This window comes from Carya illinoinensis, chromosome 12 (assembly GCF_018687715.1).
Source record: "Carya illinoinensis cultivar Pawnee chromosome 12, C.illinoinensisPawnee_v1, whole genome shotgun sequence".
Lineage (NCBI taxonomy): Eukaryota > Viridiplantae > Streptophyta > Magnoliopsida > Fagales > Juglandaceae > Carya > Carya illinoinensis.
In genome coordinates, this window is record NC_056763.1 from 19,011,927 (window position 1) to 19,026,167 (window position 14,241).

Sequence of the window (14,241 nt, forward strand, 5' to 3'; positions counted from 1 at the left end):
GAGCAACCACCTGCTGCCACGGATACGGATGCACAGAAAGTTATTGAAAATCGCCAATGGTGGGAGCGATCTAATCGCCTAAGTCTAATGCTCATAAAGTCTCGCATGAGTAAGAGCATTAGAGGTTTTATTGGTGATTACGCTACAATTAAGGAATTAATGCAGGCAATTAAGTAACAATTTGTTCGCTCTGACAAGGCTTTAGCTAGCACTCTTATCAGACAATTCACTACTAAAGCCTTTGAAAATTCTAAGGGTATGCGTGCATACATTACAGAAATGAGAGACATTATTTCTCAACTTAAGGGCTTAAGGATAGAGATATCTGAGCCATTCTTGGTCCATTTCATCCTTGACTCATTGCCATCTGAGTATGGACCTTTCAAGATCTCTTATAACACATATAAGGAAAACTGGTCAGATACGGATCTTCTGACCATGTGTGTGCAAGAAGAGGAAAGGATGAAACATGATCGACCTGAAAGTGCAAATATGGTCGTGAATGATAAAGTTAAGACTGAGAAGGGCCAAAGTGGACCTCAAAAGAAAAGGAAGCATAATGTGCTATCAAAATCCAATGGATCTAATGGCAAAAAGGTGACATGCTTCTTTTGCAAGAAAGAGGGACATGTAAAGAAGAGCTGCATCAAGTATAAAGAATAGTTTAAAAAGAAATGTAGCTCTATATCTCTTGTGTGTCATGAATCTTTTTCATTGATGCTCCTAAAAATTCATGGTGGATTGACTCTGGTTCTTCAATTCATTTTGTGAATACATTGCAGGGTTTTCTCACCAGAAGGAAACCAACAACAAGTGAACTTTGGGTTTTCACCGAAAATAAAGGGCGTTCACAAGTTGTTGCAGTTGGAGTTTTTAGAGTGATTCTCAAATCGGGACATGTTTTGAATTTAAATAATGTTTTTTATATTCCAGAATTTTGTAGAAATTTAATTTCTGTTTCCAAACTTGTTATCAAAGGATACAGTTTTCTTTTTGCAAATGTTATGACTGTTTTTAAGAATAAAATTCCTATTGGTTCTGGAACTTTAGTTGATAACCTTTTTAAATTAGATATTCATCCCGATTTTGAAGAGAATTATCTGTCTCTGCATTCAGTCAACATTAAGAGAAACCTTTTGAATGAAAAATCTTCTCTACTATGGCATAAGAGATTGGGACACATCTCTATAGAGAGGATGAGATGGTTAGTAAAAGAAAGGGTCCTACAGGATCTTGATTTTATTGACTTCAAGAATTATGTAGACTGCATAAAGGGTAAGCAGACCATCAATAATTCTAAAGGTTCAAGTAGGAGATCAAGTGTTCTTGAAATTATACACACAGATATATGTGGACCATTTTCTACCCCTTGCCTGAATGGTCAGAGATATTTTATCTCATTTATTGACGACCATTCTAGGTATATGTATCTTTATCTTCTAAATGAGAAGGCTCAAGTACTAGATGTTTTCAAAGCCTATAAAGCAGAAGTAGAGAATCAAAGTGAAAAGAAAATCAAGATCGTAAGATCTGATAGAGGAGGGGAATATTATGGTAGGTACACAGAACATGGACAAATTAAGGGTCCATTTGCAAATTTCCTTCAGGAAGAAGGCATTGTTGCCCAATATTCAATGCCTGGTACACCATCACAAAATGGTTTTGCAGAAAGAATGAATCGTACGCTAATGGATATGGTAAGGAGCATGATTAGTTAATCTAATATGCAACTTTCCTTGTGGAGTGAAGCTCTTAAAACTGCAGTGTATATATTGAATAGGGTTTCATCCAAATCTGTCTCTAAGACACCTTTCGAGTTGTGGAAAGGGTGGAAACCTAATTTAAATCATATACACATATGGGGTTGTCCTGCTGAAGTTAGGATTTATAATCCTAACATAAAGAAGTTAGATCCAAGGACAACTAGCGGTTTATTTATTGGGTATTCAAATAATTCCAAAGGATATAGATTTTATTGTCCCAATAATAGCCCTCGAATTGTTGAATCTAAAAATGCAAAATTTTTTGAGGATGGTGAACCTAGTGGGAGTGTGAATTCTCAAGAGGTCACTTTTGAGGAAACACCTAAACATGCTACTTTGCCTTCTTTTGGAGAAAGAATGGTTGTCTTAAGGCAAAATAGATCGCAAGATCATGTAATGACACCAATTCAAGTACAACATGTTCCCGTAAATGAGGTTCAATCTAAAGTTATTCCGCATTTACAGTCTAAGCCAATTGAGTCATCTCCAAATGATGATGTAATGGCTTTAAGAAGATTCTCAAGAATACGTAGGCCTGCTATTCCAGATGATTATATTGTATACCTAACTGAGTCTAATTTTTACATTGGACTTTTGGAAGACCCAATTACGTTTTCACAAGCTATGAGTGGAGATAAATCTACATTTTGGTTGGATGCCATGAAAAATGAGTTAGAATCCATTTATAAGAACCAAGTCTGGGATCTCGTCGAACTACTAGAAGGGGTAGCATCAGTTGGCTACAAATGGGTTTTTAAAACCAAACGAGATTCTTCTGGTAATGTCGAACGATATAAGGCTAGACTTGTCGCTAAAGAATTCACTCAGAAGGAATGCATTGATTATCATGAAACATTCTCTCCGATCTCAAAGAAGGATTCGTTGAGGATAATCATGGCTTTAGTAGCTCATTTTGATTTAGAGTTACATCAAATGGATGTGAAAACGGCTTTTCTTAATGGGGATCTTGATGAAGTGGTATACATGAAACAACCTGAGGTTTCAGTAACGACAATCAGAAAGTATGTAAATTGAAGAAGTCTCTTTATGGGCTAAAACAAGCTTCCCGTCAATGGTATTTAAAGTTTCACAAGATTATTATCTCATACGGTTTTATTGAGAATCTTGTTGATCAATGTATATACTTTAAAGTCAGTGGGAGCAAATACATTTTCTTAGTCCTATATGTAGACGATATTCTTCTTGCAAATAGTGATTTAGGATTGTTACATGAGACTAAACAATTTCTCTCCCAAAACTTTGAAATAAAGGATATGGGTGAAGCCTCTTATGTCATTGGCATAGAGATTCACAGAGACAAGAAACAAAGAGTCTTAAGACTGTCTCAAAAGGCCGACATTGAAAAAGTTTTACAGAGATTCGGTATGAAAGATTGTAAAGTCTCTGTAGCTCCTATAATCAAAGGTGATAAATTTCATAAAGGACAATCACCTGAAAATACATTGGAACAAGAGCAAATGAAAAGTGTACCTTATGCATCTGCAGTGGGTAGCTTGATGTATGCTCAAGTTTGTACCCGTCCAGACATATGTCTAGCAGTTGGATTATTGGGTCGCTATCAAAGTAACCCAAGACTTCAACATTAGATAGCTGCAAAGAAGGTGATGCGGTATTTGCAAGGAACCAAGAATTACATGCTAATCTACAGGCATACAGAAAATTTACAAGTGGTTGGCTATTCAGATTCGGATTTTGCCGGTTGTGTAGACACCAGAAAGTCTACTTCTGGATATATCTTTCTTCTTGCTGAAGGAGCTATATCTTGGAAGAGTATGAAGCAATCTATAGTTGCTACATCTATTATGGAGGCAGAATTTATTGCGTGCTATGAAGCAACGACACAAGCCATATGGTTGAAAAATTTTATTTATGGTCTTAAAATTGTCGATTCCATTCAAAGACCAATAAAGATTCTTTGTGATAATACCGCTGCAGTGTTCTTCTCAAAGAACAATAAGAGCAGAAGCAGAAGCAAGCATATCGACATAAAGTATTTAAGTGTGAGAGAGAGCATCAAATATAATGTGGTGTATATTGAGCACACCAGTACAGATTTGATGTTAGCTGATCCAATGACCAAAGGTTTACCAGTAAAACAGTTTCAAGGTCATGTGGATCGTATGGGCCTAACTAAAGTGTAATCTCTTATGTTACTATATAGAATAAAGTTGAATTCAATTTTAGTTTTGCGCATAAAGTAACGAATTTGTCATATCCATTAGGTGATTAAGTTGGACCCGAATGACTTTTAATAGTTGTTCATAAAGTATTTTTAAGGGATACTATGTATTGTGACACATGGAAGGGAAATGTTCACTATAACGAGCAATACCACCATGATTCGTATATAGGATACCTTAACAGAATTAAGGGCATTATTTTGGTCATTTCGGTTTTACCTATTAAGTGAACCAAGTGGGAGAATGTTAGACTTTTAGTTTTCCTAGAAAACCTTTGTCTTCCCTAAAGTGGTTCACTTCATATAAGATGATGCACTTCATCTATCAAGTATAGGTAATTGCCATTCATAAATAAAGTTGTGACCCTTGCTATTTTTTTATGGATGAAATAATGAGGGTAGCCTAAAGGTTGTAGGAGTAATAAATGAGGGTCCCTAGTCTTGCCTATATAAAGGGGCTTATGTTTTCCATTAGAATCACCCAAAAAGTTCTAAGGCAAAAGACTAGAAGTCCATTCCCTACAAAATCTCTAATCTCTTTTGTAGATCTGAAGCTTTCCAGTTATCAATCACAAATGGCCGGAGGTAAAAAATCCTATAGATCTTTTTATTCATTACAACTTTTTCTTACAAAGACACCATGAGCCTGGCTTCTTCAAGCCATTCTTGAGTCTGCCTGCTGCTCATGTTGCTCCTGCTGCTGCACTCAAAATGCTCCTCGTCCATGACCTGACTTCCGGCGCCGCCAGTAAAGTTATAAGCTTTTTTCTCAGCGTTCACAACCCCAAAGAACATGTCGTTCATGAAATTTGTTAGGTCCGGAACTGGTCGTTCTGCTTTAAGACGAATATCCACTAGTTTCTTTTGCAGGGTCATAGACCCAGCTTTGCTTTCCCTTGAACCGTCTCTGCTGAATCTCAACTTGTCCATGGCACAGCCCTCAATCCAAGCCCACACACACGGACGCCCGCGCGAAGAGAGAGAGAGAGAGAGATGTTGGCTGAGACGAAGATGGAGTTTGGCTATGTTTGAAACTTTGGGTTATTGATAATATATAGGTATGGAGGGATATGCGAGATGGACGAGAGAGTTTTGTCGGCAATTTCCGCTGGTCGTGTGTTATTCTGTGAGTTTTTGCATGTGTCTCCATGCGGTACTTGACAAGGATAGCAAACTGCATATATATGCAAATAATTATATATACATATATATAAACATCAAAATGTAAAAGTTTCGTACAGATTTTTTATAAAAAAATGGATCCCATCGTAAAAAAAGTATGAAAATTTTAATTTTTTATAGGTTCACTTTCTTATAAAAAAAATTACACAAGATATATGCATTTAAGATTTGTCTTTAACATTATTCAATTATTTTAATTTTTTTTTTTTTAATTAGAGGTACGTCCAACTCAATGTACGATCATTATTTTCTTCAGTTAGATCATGTGCCTTCGGCTTAAAGTGGAATTGATGAAAGCCTCTATATATGAATGGGAGAGGTGATCTTTTTTATTTTACAATAATGTTGAGGACAATTAAGGCCAGGGGATTCTCTGAATGGACAATCAAAGCGGATATATAGACGATATTTGTGTTCATGATGATCAACAGTACTCAACTTCTCCATCAATATCAAACATTGGAAACTCGATACCTAGCTATTTATTGGGTCAAATTAAGCAGGTTCGGATAAGGCAATGTAGGTTTAGATGAGTAATGCTAGATATAATTATAAAATACGTAAGTGTCGCACAATTATTTTAAAAAAAAGAGAGTTCACTATTAAAAAATTAATTTTTTCATATAAATTTTATATTTACTCACTTTTTAAAAAAAAGTACGCGCGCACTTTATAACTGCAAATATAATTTTTTTTAAATATATATATTTTTATATAGATCTTACATTTATCCACTTTTTAAAGGAAATGTTGATATTTGCACACCAATCACACCCTAAGACTAGCATTACTCTATCACAAATTTCTTCATTCCTAAACATACAAGTTACAAAGTTGAGTTAATCTATATATAGTCCCCATTTGGAGACTACTCATGCAAGCCCATCTAATTATGCTTAAAAAAAAGTTTAAATTACAATATGTTGCTTAGATGACCAACATAAGATGGAGCAGTGAATTGAGTTATATTTAAAAAATTAACAATTATAAATCAAATATACAATATAAAATATAAATAAAATATAAAGCAGCAATAAATATAAAGAGTACGGGTAAGAGAGAAACAAACTCAGTATGTTAAAGAGGTTTGGCCTCACTGCCTATGTCATTGCCTCAAGCTACTCCTCGAGAATCCCCAAATTCACTATTCAACCTTCTTCAGGTAGAGATAGAAACCTATTACACTTTTAAACAACACTGCTACAAAGAATCCGTGTAGAAAATCCTTTACACTTGCAATTACCTTACAAGTGGTGATTCAACTATTCCCTATATAAAACACTTTCTACATACACAAGGGTTATACACACTATTTTACTGATACAAGAGCTGATAGTGGATAGGTTATCAAAAAAATACTCCCCAATGAGTGAAATAAGAACAATACAGCGCAAACTATATCTCTCTCAAAATAAAAAATGTTTAAAACTTAATACTTAGAGAAGAGAGAATGAAAGATTTGAATGAATGTTGTAAATGTGAAACTCTCAAATGATCTATTTATATAAGACTTCATATTCAAATTTAAAAAGATTCACATGTCAAAAACAATATCATTCACTTTTTTAAAAAATTCAAATAAAAATTTCTTCTTTTTCATTTGTCAAATACAACATCATTTATTTTTTAAAAATTTCAAATCTAATATTTTTACTTTTCGCATATGACAAAAGGAGTACACTTTATTTTTCAAAATTTTCAAAAAAAATCTTCTACCTTTTACATAAGTCAAAAAGAGCATCAATCACTTTTGAAAATATTCAAATAAGACATACACATGTGAAAGATGACAATCAATCATCTTTAATATTTTCAAAATTTTCAAACAAAACCATTTATTTTTTGCATAAGTCAAAAAGAGCATAAATCACTTTTGAAAATATTCAAGTAAAGCATGCACATGTGAAAAATGACAATCAATCATCTTTAAAAATTTTCAAATTTAATTTTCAAAATATTCATGCACATGTGAAAAATGTATTTTAATGCTTTATGATAAAATATTAATTTTGAGTATTAATCCTAATTTCGAATTTTTAACAGATTTACAATATTATTATATGAGATTTAATGTGAATTTATTCACTTCTTGCTCATGCTTGGTTCCTTGATGTGCTTGACTCCATTGTGTAAACAACTTGAACTTGAAACTCCTTTATTTTTTGAATTCATTTGTTATCATTAAAATTTATGTGTAGATATATAATTATACGAAATTTGAAACTTTGGGTTCAACACAATAATATCCTTTTTAAAATGAACACGCAATCCCCCACTCAGGACTACAAATAGAATTTCTCTAGAAAGTTATCCCTATCAAAATCTTTTTTGCTTCTTGTTAGGGGTTAAAAATAATAGGCCCATGCCAAGCCCAGCCTACTAAAGAGTTATCATTAGGAAGTAAGTAGAAAAATAAATGAGGAAAGTAAGTTAGACACGCAAGAGAAAAAACTATCATTCCTCACCACTTCAAAGGGGCACGATAAAAGAGGGAGCCAATCAGATAAAAGGGAAAACTTCTTCTAGACTGTAGCGGCTTTTTCAACCTCATGTTGAGAGCTCCAGAAAAAGAATATTTTCTAGAAAATAGATCTCCGACCTCTATTGTATGGTGAGAAATGAGAGATCATGAGATCCTATCAAATACTTATATTATTGTATATTGTCCTCCAAACGACCTGTGGACGTAGGCGTAATATCGAACCACGTAAATCTATGTGTCTTCATCTCTTTTTATTTTTTCTATATTTATTTTCTATTCACCGCTTATAAGGGCATACATACAAGTATCATACAGCCGCTACGGACTATGAAACCACACCAATCAAGGTCCGAATTGTTACCATTGTGCTAGTTTTAGACATTAACACTTCTCTTTCAAATATTTTTTCCCTTTACAATTGAAAAGACGGCCAAATCTGACCATCTAGGGCCATCAATCACATAAAACTTTCTCTCTTCAAACATTTTTTCATCCAAATAAAAAAAAACTTCCTAGGGCTCTTCCTACCTATTCATCTTCTTTCTCATTTTCATCACCTAACTTCAAAACCTTAACCATTATCCTACCAATAAAAAAAAAAGATCTATCCCTGCCCCATAGATCCACCCAAACAAGACCAACCACTCCAGACATTGATAGTACAACATGGCCAAGAATCAAGACCCACCTAACTTAAACCTCATCATATCCCAAACTAAAGCTCTATCATGGGATGATATCACACTTGAAAACGAAACAGAAGCTGCTGAGCCGATTTCCAATCATACTCTCATAGGAAAAATGATCTCTTCAAAACCGCTAAACAAGCACACTTTCCACACCATAATAAAAGCAATATGGAGTTTCATTCCGGGCCTTATTATTGAAGATCTTGACATCAATACATATCTCTTCACCTTTCCATCCCAATAAGACAAAAACCATATCTTCTCTCAAAGACCTTGCAACTTCAAACGTTACCACATGATCATAAAGGAGTGGAATCCAACCCTTAGCTTCAATAAGGTAGATCTCCAATTCTCAACATTCTGGGTACAGGTGCATGGATTATCGTTGGAAAAGATGAATTCAAGAAATGCAGGAAAAATTGGCAAGGCCATGGGGCAATCGTTGGAGATAGACCCCATCACTGAATCCACATACACTGTCAAATAGTTTTTGAGAATAAGGGTAGAGGTAGACACAAAAAAACCACTCCTTGACAGTATTATAATGCCAAGAGTCCGTAGGATGCCAGCAAAAATTTCTTTCAAGTATGAGCGCCTCTCTGAGTTTTGTTATATGTGTGGTTGTCTAGGCCATCTATTTCAATCTTGTCCCAGGTACAATGAAAACATCACCGAATTTCCATATGGTCCAAGCATAAGAGTGGATGGAAATGATCCACGAAGACACCTCAACGAAGAAGAAGTTTCGGGGCCAACAAAAATATTTGATCCCCATCTTTTCAAATCCCCAGCTACTCTACCTCTCATAAAAATCAGAGAACAAAGTTGTTATGGAAATTCTTTGGGAAACAAGCTAGTAGATCAAGCAAAAAGAAAATAAAAAATCAATGAAACATCAGTACGGGCTAAAAATATTTTTATCAAAGAACATATCAGTAGCAGCAGCTCAATAGGTGAGAAGGGAGATACTGTTCATCATCACCAAGTTACTCTTCCATGCAACGAAGCATCTGCATGCTTATCACATTGGACACGTGGAACACAAATGAGGTACCAGACAACTCCTACTGTTACATTTAATGAAAGCCAAATGGAAGACAAAACAATTAAATTCCTGCACCCACATAGCCAACAACCAGTCAACCTACAAAGCCTCACATCTCCCCCTCTTCCACCAACAAACTCACTACTTCTTTGAACACGTAGACAAGACAAATCAGATACATTACAACTCAATCACTCCATCACCGACATGCCCCCCAGTTGAAACAGAACATTCAATAGCAACCGACAACTTCAAGATAAATACCGAAGTATCCTATCCAATAGACCCACCATCGTCCTTACGCACACAATTCCTTCAAAATCTTCAACCAAAACCGAGCCCTACTCTAAATCAACCAATCTGGCCTACTAACCCAACAAACCAACAATCACACAATTAAAATTTAACACTTCTCATGAGCCCAATAGGAAAAACCTGTATAACAACCAGCCCATTCCTCCTAAAACAAACTTCTCCACAACCAATACACATGCAAACCCATATCACAACAAGCCCACCCACCACGCAAATCAACCCATTCGGTAATCTCTTCACCAACCAAAATGAAAAACACATAGAAAAACACACAGCAACATCGCACTTACCACAAACACCGAACAATCTGTCAACATCTACCCCTGAACTCCCAAACACAGAGTACCAAAGAAATAGAAAGAGGAAAGAAGCATTATCAGAAGAGAGTAGAAATAGCAGTGACCAATACCCCTCCAAAAAATGCATCATCAGTTCTGGCGTGAAAATATTCGAGGAAGAGAACAGCTTATTCAAGCCGACCCAGCAGCAAAAAGATTCCAGCTTCAGTGCAGAAATACATCGTGCAGAAAAAAAAGAAAAAAAAAGTGCAGCAATCAAATTCTCAAAGGACAGCAGATTTAGCCCGTACAAAAAACCAACTCAAGAATCAAAGAGAAATTCCTTTGCAGCTCAGACTTTGCATTTATTCCCATTAAATCCAATGGCCGATGTGGTAGGGTCTAAAATACCACCATCTCAACCATGAAGGTAATCACATGGAATTGCCAAGGCTTGGGCCGGCCACATGCAATGAGGAGTAAAGGCCAGTGTCAGGACCCATAATCCTGATGCAATTTTCTTCTCGAAAACTCTTGTTCTGAATGTGAATACTGTTTATATTGTAAAAGGATTTTCCCAGTATATACATATTTCCCCAACTAGAAAATGGGGAGGTCTTTTGTTTATATGGCGTGTTGGCGTAGATGTTGATGTAATCTTTACTTCCTGTAATATATTATCTATGTTGGTGTACTCGGATCCTAGCCACAACTCTTGGATGTTAAATCTTGTTTACTACCTTGCTCAACGCTAAAAAAAAAAAATCATATTCTGGGAAAAGCTTAATTCCATAACTGATTCTTATCATGGCCCGATCTTAACAATAGGAGATTTTAATTCTGTCCTTAACCAAACTAAAAAAATAGGAGGTAGACCAGTAGCAAACACATTCTATCATACAGGACTCTAGCTTCATATGGATAAATATGGTATGATAGATTTAGGATTTTCTGGTCCAAAATTCACTTGGTCAAACAATAGACATGGTTCCCATAACATTCGAGAAAGACTTGATCGAGGTATCATGAACCTTCAATGGAACAATTTTTTTCCAAATGCCTCTATCAACATTCTCCCAAGATGTGCCTCAGACCACTCTCCCATGTTACTTGACACAACTAGCACTCAAAACCGTCCAAAGTCTTTTAAATTTGAGGAATTCTGTACAAGAGACCCTTCAAGTGTAAAAATTGTTAAAGAGTTTGGAATTTAGATGTCAATGGTAATCCAACCTATGTTCTAACAAAGAAATTGAAAGCAACAAAAATGGCCTTGAAATACTGGAATAAAACCTGTTTTGGCCACATCCAAACTCAGATAAAAAAAATCAACACCGCAATTACAATGATACAAAGCCAACCCCCAAATCAATCTAACATCATCAGAGAAGAGAACTTAAAGGAAAATTTGAATGAGCTCTTGAAAAGAGAAGAATCCCTTTGGCGACAAAAATCTAGGGTCACCTGACTTACCACAAGTGATCTCAACACAAATTTTTTTCACGCTTCAACCTCCATATGAAGAAGAAGAAATAAAATAGAATACCTCAAGATAGGACCTCGACAATGGACTTCTGACCAAAACAACATTAAACAAATTTTTCAGGAACACTTTAAAAACATTTTCAATACTTCAAATCCCGAATTTCTTGAAAATCTTGAAAACCTTTTTCCTCAAAACATCTCAAATTTAGAAAATCATTATTTCAGTTAAATACCAGATGAGGAGGAGATTCTGAGAGCAATTTGACAGACTCCTCCGACCAAAGCTCCAGGCCCAGATGGCTTCACCGGTTTTTTTTTTTTTTTTTTTTTTTTTTATAAATTCTACTGGGAGGTCATAAAAGGGGATATTCTCTCTGCTATTAATAACTTCTTTACACAAGGGAAACTTCTCAAAGAATGGAATCAGACAAACATTACCCTTGTCCCAAAAACAGAAAGCCCTAATGCTCCGCAACACTTCAGACCAACTAGCCTTTCCAATGTCTATTATAAAATTATTGCAAAAATCCTTTCTAACAGACTCAAAACAATTATGCTAAAACTTATATCCCCGTTCCAAACGGCTTTTGTTTTGGGAAGGCTCATTCAGGAGAATACAATCATGGCCCAAGAAATTTTTCATACCTTAAAAAAGAAAAGAGGTAGATAAGGATTAATGACCATAAAGATTGATATGGAAAAAGCCTTTGATTACATGGAATGGAACTTTCTCTTGTCAATCTTCAAAACTCTTGGTTTTAACCAAACCTGGATTAACTGGATAAAAGAATGCATTTTCATAGTCTCTTATTCCATCATCATAAATGGAACTGCTACTGGCTATATTCTTCCCTCACGAGGAATAAGGCAATGAGATCCTTATCCCCCCTTTCCTTTTTATTCTTAGTAGTGAAGTACTAACAAGACTTATCATTAGAGAAGAAATGGTCAATAAATTGAAGGTGTCTCCTACTCCAGAAGGGGTCCGTCTATATCTTACATCCTGTTTGCATATGACCTTATCCTTTTTGGCAAAGCAGCTACTCAAAATGAAAATACATTTGCCCAATGTCTTGACACATGCACTGCATGGTCTAGCTAAAGAATCAATAATGGGAAATTTTTTATCCATTTTAGCAGGAATAATCCGACTCAAATTACCCGTGAAATAAAAAGGATCTTGAACTACAAATCCTCTCCTCCCAAACTGAGATACCTCGGCCTTCCTTTATATCTTGGCGAGGAAAAAAAAAAAAATTGTTCAAGAAATAAAGGAAAAAATCCAAAACAGAATTCAAGGTTGGAAAACAAAAATCATTTCTCAAGCAGGAAGAACAGCTCTAATAAGATCGATAGCCAATGCAATCCCTTCCTACACAATGTTAATTCTTTAGATGCCTACCTCAATAACAAAACAAATGGATAACTCCTGTCGTAATTTCTGGTGGGGTAATAACCAAAACACACGCAAATTCACTTCAAAAGCCTGGAACTCTATATGCATCCCAAAGTCTTTAGGAGGTATGGGTATCAAGAATTTCTCGATCTTTAACAAAGCCCTTATTTCAAAATTTGCATGGTCTTTGTTGAATAACACAGATACCCATTGGAAAAAATTTCTAGCTAGCAAATCCTTGAAAACTTCTTCATTTGAGGAGGTCAACTATAAGGCTTCTGATTCCTGGCTCTGGAAAGGTTTTCTAAAATCAAGAGATTTCGTTAAGAAAAGTATGTGTATCCAGATCAATAATGGAACAACAACAAGAGTGTGGATTGACCCTTGGATCCCCAATATGCCTACTTTAACACCTCTCCTCAATCCAAATAACTCAAACATTGATCATGAAATAAAAGTGGCTGAACTAACTTTGGAAGAACCAAGAAGATGGAACAATCTATTTCTTCAAGCACTCTTTACTCAAGATTCAATAAATGCCATTCAAAAACTTCCTCTGTCCACAATAAATTATTCCTCCATAGAAGATAAACCCAAATGGATCAATCACTCTTCAGGAATTTTCTAGGTCAAATCAGCCTACACTGCTCTAGCATGGCCCCAAAACATCAGTCAATCACAACTCCCTGAAGAAGACTAGAAAAAATTGTGAAAAATTAAAATACAAGATCGACTAAAACACTTCCTCTGGAAAGTAATGCATCAAATCCTTCCAACCAAATCAAGACTTAAAAGATTTATCCCAATAGAGGAAAATCAAGATCTTTGTCCCTTGTGCAATACTGAAGAAGAGAGCATGTCTCACCTATTCTTCAACTGCCCTTTCTCTCGAATTCTATGGAGACAATCTAGATGGCCAATAAACATTGAAAATTTTGCTCAACTTCTCATCTACAATTGGATCTCAATTATCCTTAATCCCTCAAGAAAACTTGGGATACCGCAAGAAGAAGCTCACCCTTTCCAAATTTTTGCGATCCTTGCAATGGATAACATCTGGTTCACTAGAAACCAAATCACCCATGGTGCTCAATGCCCTCCCATTAACTGGTTTGTCACAACAGTCACGCAAAAATTCAAAGAGCACCTAGCAGCCTGGACCTACATAGAAGCTCAGCATGAACCTACATGGCAACCACCGCCAACGGGATTTTACTCACTCTCCTAAGATGTAGCTGTTAGACAAAATTGAAAGCATCATAGCAGCTATATGTAGAAATGAAAAAGAAGCTCATTTCTTTGCCCAAGCAAAAGTCATCCAAAATACAAATCCCAATATAGGAGAAGCTTTAGCAGCACTAATGGCAATAACAGAAGGTGAAAAAAATAGGCCTTAAAAAAATCAT